The 11,164-nt window shown below is 47.8% G+C and overlaps 1 long non-coding RNA gene across 1 annotated transcript; it reads left to right on the forward strand.

Annotated features, from left to right (window-relative positions):
- The first annotated feature begins 279 nt into the window (after window positions 1–279).
- On the forward strand, window positions 280–2,672 carry LOC125533724 (uncharacterized). The gene is made up of 2 exons (XR_007294342.2): window positions 280–1,239; window positions 1,322–2,672. It is a non-coding gene; the product is annotated as an uncharacterized LOC125533724 (long non-coding RNA).
- The last annotated feature ends 8,492 nt before the right edge of the window (window positions 2,673–11,164 follow it).

Genomic DNA, 11,164 nt, shown 5'->3' on the forward strand with positions numbered 1-11,164 from the left:
CTATCTATCTATATCTATCTATCTATACCTATACTAATTTGCGACTTCCTAGAAATTACCACATTAATTAGAAATTACGAGCCGTTTATCATGGTGGGACCAAGTAATTACGGTGGAGATCAACCCATACAATCCTTGGCAAAAAAAACTCAAATACACAATTTATGGCAGTCCCAACCTCTCACGAGTCACTAAAAAGATATAACCCTCTCGCGAGTCAAAACATAAATAACAGTCCCAATCACTCCCGATTCTTAAAAAAAAACTCTCACTAGACCTCCACGTTATGATAGTCCCAACCTCTCAAGAGTCCTCTCCTTTTCCTAGATTGATTTTTTCCCATGTTTCTGCAGGATCCTCTCCTTTCCTCGATCTGGCATACCGTGTTGCTACAGGATTCTTACCTTTCTCTCGATCTGTTAGGTTGACGACTCCGGCGGCTGGTGGCGCTCCAATTCATCGCCGGCGAGCAGAAGCTGGAGCCTCGCGCCTTGAGGTACACCTCCGTAGAGCGCCCAGCCATCTCCCTTTCTCTCTATTTTCTCTGTCGTAGGTCGCCGGCCATTCATGCTGCAACTCCATCGATCTATTCTCAGTCCCCTCCCGCCAAATCATTAGATCTCCTTTTTATTTCAAATTTTCAAATCTAGGACCATAGCAGTAAACAATGTTAGTCCTTATGTACTATTATTAGCAGTACTGTGCCAAATCAGGCCATAGTTTGTTTTCACTTCTTCTTATCTTTGGGGGGCTTAAAAGTTGTATATGTGATGTTTTACAAATGGTTATGCCTTCAACTATACATCTTTAAGGCTTCGACAATTGCATTGCTCTCATTAACCATTTAAGAATTTGTGGTGTTCCATCATAGAAATATTCTATCAGTTCTGCAGTAGAATCATGTTGGCTGCGAGCAAGCTTAGTGTTCCCACTTCTCACTGTCTATAGTAAATAGATGACATCAATTTCAGTTGATATGTTAATTATTAATTTATAAACCGCAACGGTGTAGCTATAGTGATATACTAAGTTTCAATGCTCACCCTATTCTGTACTTAAACTTATGGATGTCTGAAAGCAACAGTTTCTATCATAAGTTTGTTTCTCTCACCAGCTCTTTGTATCATTGTAATACTTTCAGATGTTTCCCATGTTTTGTGTCAAAGGTAAAATCGGTTATCAAGAATGTGAGGCATGGGATCTACAATTGCTGATTTCGGTTAGATTGTCTTATATAAGGTGAGTTACTCCCACTTATGTTGACATCTATATTGTGTGTACTGAATACAGTCCATATTGTAAAGTCCCTTCTGTGTGCCAGCCAGAATTTGCACCATGGCTGAAATCAGCTGCATAGTTGGGCATCTCTAACATGGTGAGCAAATCAATTTTCCAATAAGAGATTGGTTAGCTGCTCAACCACTATTGAATGATTGCTTCACCGGCTACCTGACTACCTTATTCCTCCAACTAGGGTTTGATTTTGGCCGATCAAAGTGCATACATGGCAGGATCCAATTGGTTGGGATTCATTTTGCACATTACTACTTTCATGCTCGGGTTTTTTCACATCATGGTGTCACCACGATTATACTCAACAATCTGTTATTTATGTTGTCTCCTGGTCAATTTTGTATATATACATGTTGTTTCCCTGATTAAAAGTGTTACGTATGTGCTAAATCATATTTTTAGAGAACTAATATCATATTACGGAGCATTTGTTTGTTTGTTTTTTAGGATCCTGGAGCATCGATCATGCTCTGCCTCACCACATCATACCTCTCACCAATGAGGACGGCATAAAAGATAGAGCCATTCTTGAGTCGGCGCCTGTGTGCATGCAGCGCTGCCACCTCATGTAGTTGCTTCAAGACAACAGCGTGTCCCGCCCCGAGTGGCACGCATGGCTGACGGCCGAGATGGCACCGGTGTAGGAGCTTCTGTAGGAGGAGAAGTCAGGAGCTCGGACCATCAGTGTGGCCTGATGCCTCTCTTGGATGTAGTCTGTAGGTAACAACAGCTAAACTCTTATGAGGACAAAATCTATCCGATGGAACTTCTTTAAGCTCAACAACCAGGTATGCAAAGTGGCCCTATTCCTCTGCCCAGCTCCAATCTTGAAATATCCATCTTCCTCTCGGAGCTGCACATGATTTTTAGGTAATGCATACTGAAAAATAGCTGAAGGAACAGTAGCTGATGCCGATTGTATAGCCTTTTCTTATAAGACAAGTTATATGAAAATCCGTATTTGCCGCAATCGATTCTTATAAATTGTGATACTGCAAGTGATACTTATTATTGTTGGATGCAATTTCTGAACAATATGAGCAGGCAATGCCCTAGAAACAAGATGTTGAAGAAAATCAATTGGCTGAAGAACTACTGATCAGTAGTAGTGTTGGGTTATCTGGGAATAATACAGAAGCAGCCATGGTGTCAAAGTTTCTTAAAGTAAGAACGGATCCATGTGATCTATTCTTTTTATTGATATATTAACTAACTATATATGTCGGAACTTATCTGATGTTGATACTTACATGTGGAATATTTCTCAAGCAGCATTGTCCTTTACTTAGTATTTAAATTTAGTGTAAATTACGTGCAGCACAGCCTGTGTCGTTTGGATATCTATATTATTCAGAAATAGCATAATATTTAATAGTGTATTTCTGCTCTAAGATTGAGATAAAAAAGAACGACCTAGGATGGAATGTAGAAACTCATCATTTCATTCCTATATTTGATCAGACTAAAGAATACATAACACCTCGATTTGCTTTCGCAAGAATTGGCAAAAGTAGCAGCTTAATCTCCCTTGAATGGACGTTATTATAGAAGTTTTTCAAATATAACAATAGAGAAGTTGTCATGTCGACTATATGAAGAGAAATAGCTTCTCAGATGTACAACCGTAGGTATGATCAAAAATGTATCCTTTGTGTGTATCTGATTCAACTTGAAATGACATGTTTTGCTTCTTCAACACCAATCTATTCATTGTGCTTTTTGTGATGACCTTAAAAATGACTACTATATCAAAGTTGTTGAATGAATAGTAGTCTTAAAAATGAAGGTCTAGAAGATTCAGTTTTGCTAACAGTTATAATTGCACTAACTATAACAATGCAGAGAAGTATGCGTCTTCTCCATTTTGTTTTCAAAACTAATAATGGACTATTACTTATATCACACACTAACTTGCTTATATGTGCCATGGATTTAGTTCAGCCTATTCATGTATATATCTTTACCAAAAAAATAGAAGTTATGTTATGTTAAACGAATTGAGGGATTACGTGTGCAAACCCGTGCTGCATAGAATGCCTTTTCATTTAAACGAGAATCTAACAAAACAATGTAAGAATGAGAACCGATAGAATTTGCATAAGAATCAAAAAACTGGGTAGAAAAAACTTGCAGACCCATAAACACATGTGATGCATCCAATCATGAACTAACTGAAACTATTTAACTTTGTTTCTCCTAAAGATTGCAATGAAAATAATAATACATGCATGTTCCCACTAATAATTTACCTGTAAAGGGCCTAACCAGTAATTTAACAATTTATTTAATTTATGTTAATCCTATGGGCACCCTTCGAGAACTATTATATTTTTCAGTGACTGTAATTGTCAAAAGCATATACCCAGGTGTGAAATTTTTAGTGCTTGATGAAGCTATGTACCTAGGGTAGGGGCACGGACCTGTCCAAAGAGCCCTACCCAAGGACATCCCTAGAAGAAGTCACCTTTCAATCGACTTGAAGGTATCCTACTCGACGGGTTCAAGACACTCGACCAAGAAGCTATCATCACTCGACCATGAAGCCAACCACTCGACTGCCAGGAGACCTAAAGTCACTCAGCAGGCAAACGGTCGGCTATTAAGTAGTCTTTATGCTCATTATAGCACTTTATTAGGGGCGTTACCAGTAACACCCAACCTTAAATGTACCTTAAACCCTGCATCACTGAGGGCAGGAGAGGGCCGGCGAACTCTATATAAGCCACCCCCCTCCTCAGTATGAAGGGTTCGCACCTCTGTTATTCACACGCCTATAATCCAATCGACCGCCTCCGGGCACCGAGACGTAGGGCTGTTACTTCCTCCGCGAAGGGCCTGAACTCGTACATCTTGGTGTGTTTACAACTTCCCAATAGCTAAGATCTAGCCCCTCCATACACACCCCCCTACATCGCTGTCAGAGTTAGAACCACGACAGTTGGCGCCCACCGTGGGGCAGGAATCTTAGCGCCTAGTTGGAGAAGTTGCGATCTTTTCCGATCCCTTTGATCATGGTTTCTCGCGGAGTTTTGGTGGAGGGCCGCGAGATCCGTCTCGGCGCGCTCACGTTCATCGCCGACGACTCCGCCTGGCTTCAGGAGGCACCACTCGACATCGACGCGCTCCCCGTCCGTGGTGCGACGCACTTCCGCGCGTGCATTCGTGGCGTCCTCCTGCGGCAGCCGTCGACCCAGTATCAGTCGGCCCCCGTGTCGTCTCCCTGCCCTGTCTCCCACCGGCGTAAGTGCTCCGGCCGGTCGAGACTTCAGAGGTGGGTGAGGCATGCCGTGGCCCGCCAGTCGGCAGCCCCGCAAGTCGCGACAATCGAGCCCGACGAATCCCTCTACGGCCTGTTCGACCTGTCGACTGGCTCCGCGGAGACCGCATCCGAGTGCGACAGCAGCGACCCAGCGGCTGAGGTTCTGGCGGTCGACGAAACGCACAGTCCTCCCGGTTTCCCTCGCGCTGATGGAGGCGCGGGTGGGGGCGACCCGTCGCATCCCCACGATGAGTATCTTCCCGAACCTCTCACGTCATTACAGCGAGAGGAGCTTCGCCGCCGGAACATGGACGCACTCCACACTCCTATCGTCGGAGAGACCCCCGAGGCCCGGGCCTTGGAGGACGCGCGCTTGGCTAACTTGGCCGAGTGCACTCGACTGGAGAATCTCCAGCGTGCACTCGACGAGCAAGCGCGTCAGCGGGCTCCCGAGTCTAGTCGACGTCAGCTCTTCCCGCCGACGCAGGTATACCGAACCCCAGTTCAGAATTTGGCCGCCGCGGCCCGTATAGCAGAATCGATTCAGCCCTCCCACTCGGAGGCTGGCAGGGGCTTGTTGCAGATCAGATCGTTGCTCCGGGCGGCGGGAAACCAGAATTCCGCTGTTTCTCAGTCGCGGAATAGGATCCAATGTCGATCCGTTGCAACAGATACAGTCCAGTCGGCTCACAGCCCGAGATCGCCCCCGAGGCGTGAGGGACGTGGTGACCGGCATGATCAGTACAGAAGGGATGAGTAGTATGATCACCGATCCGATCGTGATGATCAACGTCGAGTGCCAACCCCTCCCCCGAGGAGTGGGTCATATGCGCCTCGACATCGAGATGACAGGCGCCCTCATAGTGTTGGGAAGAGGATTCCAGTCGACCCCAGGGACCCAGGCTTTGACGCGAGATCTATCCTCGTTCAAGGTTTGGTTGACAGGAACAGAGCTCATCGGGAAGGCCACAACAGAGATGCGCCTGCCGGCAGCAGAGTACATGTTTCGGCGCCAGAGTGTTTCAGTCGAGCCATCAGAGCCGCAGTGATTCCTCCCAACTTCAGGTTGGCGACTGGAGTCAGCAAGTTCACCGGTGAGTCTAAGCCTGACACTTGGCTCGAAGATTACCGAGTGGTTGTACAGATTGGCGGTGGCAATGATGAGGTGGCCATGAAGCATTTGCCTCTCATGTTAGAGGGCTCAGCCAGAGCGTGGCTAAATTAGTTGGCACCCAGCAGCATCTACACTTGGGAGGACCTCTCCCGAGTGTTTGTCACAACCTTTGAGGGAACATGCAAGCGACCCGCAGGCCTTACAGAATTGCGTTCTTGCATACAGAAACCGAATGAAACTCTGAGGGATTACATCCAGAGGTGGATCACGTTGCATCACACAGTTGAGAATGTGCCTGACCATCAAGCAGTTTGTGCCTTTAAAGAAGGCGTTAAATACAGAGAATTGAATCTGAAGTTCGATCGAACTGGAGAGATGTCTCTGAACCGGATGATGGAGATTGCCACCAAATACGCTAATGGTGAAGACGAAGATCGACACCGGAGTGGCAAGCACAAGGCAGTTGCCCAAGAAACCAGAGGAAACTCCAGTCGGAAACAAAAGCGGAAGGCCGAGCCAGCCGCCCCTGGGGAGGCCCTAGCCGTAACCCAGGGAAATTTCAAGGGAAAACCCAAAGGCCCCTGGAAGCCCAAGAAAGTCACGGATCAAGATGGAAATGATGTTTTGGATCTGCCATGTCACATCCACACCAAGAAAGATGAAGAGGGTAATTTTATTTACCCAAAGCATACCACTCGACAGTGCCGGCTCCTGATCCAGCAGTTTCAGGGCAAACAGTCCAAAGATAAGGAAAAAGAGTCGGACAGAGTTGAGGACAAGGAAGATAGTGACGATGGATACGCCCAAATCAATTCCACCCTGATGATTTTTGCTGATGTCGAAAGCAAAAGTCGACTGAAAGTCATTAACCATGAGGTGAATATGGTTGCTCCGGCAACACCCAGTTATCTGAAGTGGTCTCAGACTGCCATCACATTCGACCAGTCTGATCACCCTACACACATTGCCACCCCTGGGAGGCAAGCTTTGTGGTCGACCCAGTTGTCGAAGGCACTCGACTGACCAAAGTTCTGATGGATGGTGGCAGCGGCCTGAACATACTGTATGCAGAAACGTTGAAAGGGATGGGCATTCCGATGTCCAGGCTCAGTGCCAGCAACATGAGTTTCCATGGAGTCATTCCTGGAAAGAAAGCCGAGTCACTCGGCCAGATTGCTCTCGATGTGGTTTTCGGTGATTCAAAGAATTACCACAAGGAAAAGTTGACATTTGAGGTTGTGGACTTCCAAAGTGCTTATCATTCTATTCTAGGACGGCCAGCTTATGCACGCTTCATGGCTCGACCGTGCTATGTGTATCTCAAGTTGAAGATGCCCGGCCCCAAAGGCGTGATCACCGTTACAGGCAATCGGAAGAAAGCAGAGGAGTGTTTTCAGAAAGGATCAAAGATCGCTGATGCTCAGATGTCAGTAGTCGAACTGCAAGAGTACCAGAAGACTGCTGATCCGAGTGAATTGCTGCGAGCCAAGAAGCCAGCTTCAGAATCAGCTTTTCAGTCGTCCGGTGAAACTAAGCCAGTTCACATTCACCCGACCGACCCCAATGCCGCCCCGACTCACATCTCAACGACGCTCGACTCCAAATAGGAAGAAGCGCTCATCCAGTTCCTCCGTGAGAACTGGGACATCTTCGCATGGAAGCCTTCTGACATGCCTGGAGTTCCCAGGGGGCTGGCTGAGCACCGTCTACGAGTCGACCCGAAGTTCAAGCCTGTGAAAGAACATCTTCGACGGTTCGCCGTCCAGAAGAGGAAAGCTATTGGCGAGGAGGTGGCTCGGCTCTTAGCAGTGGAGTTCATCCGAGAGATTTACCACTCCGAGTGGCTCGCCAATGTTGTCATGGTCCCCTAGAAGGACAAGTCACTTCGCATGTGCATTGATTTTAAACACATCAATCGGGCCTGCCCGAAAGATCATTTCCCTCTCCCCCGCATCGACCAGGTAGTTGACTCGACCGCCGGGTGTGAGCGTTTGTCTTTTCTAGATGCTTATTCAGGGTACCATCAGATCCGTCTGTATGGACCCGACGAAATCAAAACGGCTTTCATCACCCCATTCGGGTGCTTCTGTTATGTCACCATGCCCTTCGGCCTCAAGAATGCTGGAGCCACGTTCATGAGGATGATTCAGAAGTGTTTGCTCACTCAGATCAGTCGGAACGTAGAAGCATACATGGATGATATTGTGGTTAAGTCACGGAAAGGTTCCGACCTACTGACTGACCTTGCCGAAACCTTCGCTAACCTCAGGGGATACGATATCAAGCTCAATCCATCAAAGTGCACATTCGGAGTTCCAGGTGGAAAGTTACTCGGTTTTCTCGTTTCCGAACGAGGAATCGACGCTAATCCTGAGAAAGTTGGCACCATACTCCGGATGAAGCGCCCTGTGCGTGTACACGATGTCCAGAAGCTTACAGGTTGCTTGGCCGCTCTAAGTCGATTCATTTCTCGTCTCGGTGAAAAGGCGTTGCCTCTTTACCGACTGATGAAGAAGTCTAACAGGTTCGAGTGGACTCCAGAAGCTGACGCAGCGTTTGCAGAGCTCAAAGCTCTGCTCTCCACCCAGCTGGTGCTTGCTGCCCCAATCAGTAAAGAGCCTCTGCTGCTGTACATTGCGGCCACGGGACAAGTTGTCAGTATAGTACTTACGGTCGAGCGGGAAGAAGAAGGAAAGGCCTTCAGAGTTCAGCACCCAGTATATTATGTGTCTGAAGTTTTGACCCCATCGAAGCAAAGATATCCCCATTACCAGAAGCTCGTATATGGGATCTACATGACCACGAAGAAGGTTTCACACTACTTCTCTGACCATTCCATTACAGTCGTCAGCGACGCTCCACTGTCAGAGATCTTGCACAACAGAGATGCAACCGGTCGAGTGGCGAAGTGGGCAATTGAACTCCTTCCCCTAGATATCAAGTTTGAAGCAAAGAAGGCTATCAAGTCCCAAGCAATTGCAGATTTCATCGCCGAATGGATTGAACAGCAGCTTCCGACTCAAGTTCACTCGGAGCACTGGACCATGTTCTTCTATGGATCTAAGATGCTGAATGGTTCCGGTGTTGGGGTAGTCTTGGTCTCCCCCCGAGGAGATAAGCTCAGATGTGTTCTCCAGATTCACTTTCATTCCTCCAATAATGAAGCAGAATATGAAGCACTCTTGTATGGGTTGCGCATGGCCATTTCACTCGGCATCCGGCGCCTCATGGTCTATGGCGATTCATATTTGGTGGTTAATCAGGTGATGCAGGAGTGGGACGTCACAAGCCCAACTATGACTGGCTACTGCAACGCAGTAAGAAAGCTAGAAAAGAAATTCAAGGGGCTAGAGCTTCATCACATCCCCCGACTGAAAAATCAAGCAGCTGATGATCTGGCAAAGATAGGCTCCAAGAGAGAAGCCATTCCCAGCAATGTGTTTTTGGAGCACATCCGCTCGCCGTCAGTCCAGGAGGATCCTTTTACAGAAGAAGCCCCGCAACCGAAAAGTGCCACAGATCTGACTGAAGTCGAAATTCCTGCTGTGGTCGACCTAGTCATGGAGGTCTTGGCAATCACTCCCGACTGGACGGTACCATACATTGCGTATATCTTGAGGAAAGAACTCCCGGAGGACGAGGAAGAGGCTCGACAGATCGTCCGCCGATCCAAGGCCTTCACAGTCATAAAGGGACAGTTGTACAGGGAAAGCGCGACTGGAATCGGTCAGAAGTGCATAACACCAGAAGAGGGTCAGATAATCCTTGATGATATCCACTCGGGGACCTGTGGTCACCATGCGTCCTCTCGGACCATTGTGGCTAAAGCATACCGAGCGGGATTTTACTGTCCAAGAGCAAATGAGATGGCAAAAGAGATAGTCGACAAGTGTGGAGGCTGCCAGTTCTACTCCAACATGCCACACAAGCCTGCATCAGCCCTGAAGACCATTCCACTCGTCTGGCCCTTTGCTGTCTGGGGACTGGACATGGTTGGTCCACTGAGAACAGGCAGGAGCGGATTCACGCATGTGCTTGTGGCAGTCGACAAGTTCACCAAATGGATTGAAGCCAAGCCTATCAAAAATCTTGATGCCAGCACTGCTATCGGTTTCATCAGAGAGTTGATATTCAGATATGGGGTCCCGCATAGCATCATCACTGACAATGGGTCAAACTTCGATTCAGACAAGTTCAGAGCTTTTTGCGCCTCTCAAGGCACATGAATCGACTACGCGTCGGTCGCGCATCCTCAGTCGAATGGACAAGCTGAAAGAGCAAATGGTCTGATTCTCAAAGGACTGAAGCCTCGATTGATGCGTGATCTCAAGCACGCAGCAGGCGCTTGGGTCGACGAACTTCCGTCAGTTTTGTGGGGGCTGAGGACCACCCCGAACCGGTCGACCGGAAGAACGCCATTCTTTTTGGTTTACGGAGCCGAAGCCGTCCTGCCAAGTGATCTACTTCACAACGCCCCCAGAGTCGAGCTTTATAATGAAGACAAAGTAGAGCAAGCCCGGCAAGACGCAGTCGACCTCCTAGAGGAGGAGAGGGAAATGGCTATGATCAGATCGACCATCTATCAGCAAGACTTGCATCGATTCCATGCCAGAAATGTGAAGAGCCGAGCCTTCCAGGAAGGAGATTTGGTCCTCCGAGTGGATCAACAGAAACCACACAAACTTGCTCCTACTTGGGAAGGCCCCTTCATCGTCACCAGAGTCCTCCACAATGGAGCGTATCACCTCTACAATGTTGATCGCCAGATCGACGAGCCACGAGCTTGGAATGCGGAACTGCTCCGCCCCTTTTACACTTGAGTTCTCCCTTGGACGAGATGTAATAAGAAAAAATTTCTGCAGTTTATTTTTACCAAAGACAAGAGTGTTCCAATAATTGATGTCACTCTTGTTTGCATACGAAATCCCCCAGTGGGTGACTTAGCTGCGAATCCGTTTCGCCTAAGTTTGAAAAAATCCTACCGAGTGGAGAGCAATCCTCCCACTCGGGGGCTTAGCTGCAGTCCAGTACTCGCCTAAGTTCTCCCACTTAGAGACTTAGCTGCAGTCAGGCACTCGCCTAAGTTTGAAAATTCCTACCAAGTGGAGAGCCAGACTCCCACTCGGGGGCTTAGCTGCAGCCCAGTGCTCGCCTAAGCGTTTAAAAATCCTACTGAGTGGAGAGCAAACCTCCCACTCGGAGGCTTAGCTGGAGTCCAGTACTCGCCTAAGTTCTCCCACTTAGAGACTTAGCTGCAGTCAGGCACTCGCCTAAGTTTGAAAAAATCCTACCGAGTGGAGAGCAATCCTCCCACTCGGGGGCTTAGCTGCAGTCCAGTACTCGCCTAAGTTCTCCCACTTAGAGACTTAGCTGCAGTCAGGCACTCGCCTAAGTTTGAAAAAATCCTACCGAGTGGAGAGCAATCCTCCCACTCGGGGGCTTAGCTGCAGTCCAGTACTCGCCTAAGTTCTCCCACTTAGAGACTTAGCTGCAGTCAG

This window comes from Triticum urartu, chromosome 2A (assembly GCF_056163025.1).
Source record: "Triticum urartu cultivar PI428250 chromosome 2A, HENAU_Tu73, whole genome shotgun sequence".
Lineage (NCBI taxonomy): Eukaryota > Viridiplantae > Streptophyta > Magnoliopsida > Poales > Poaceae > Triticum > Triticum urartu.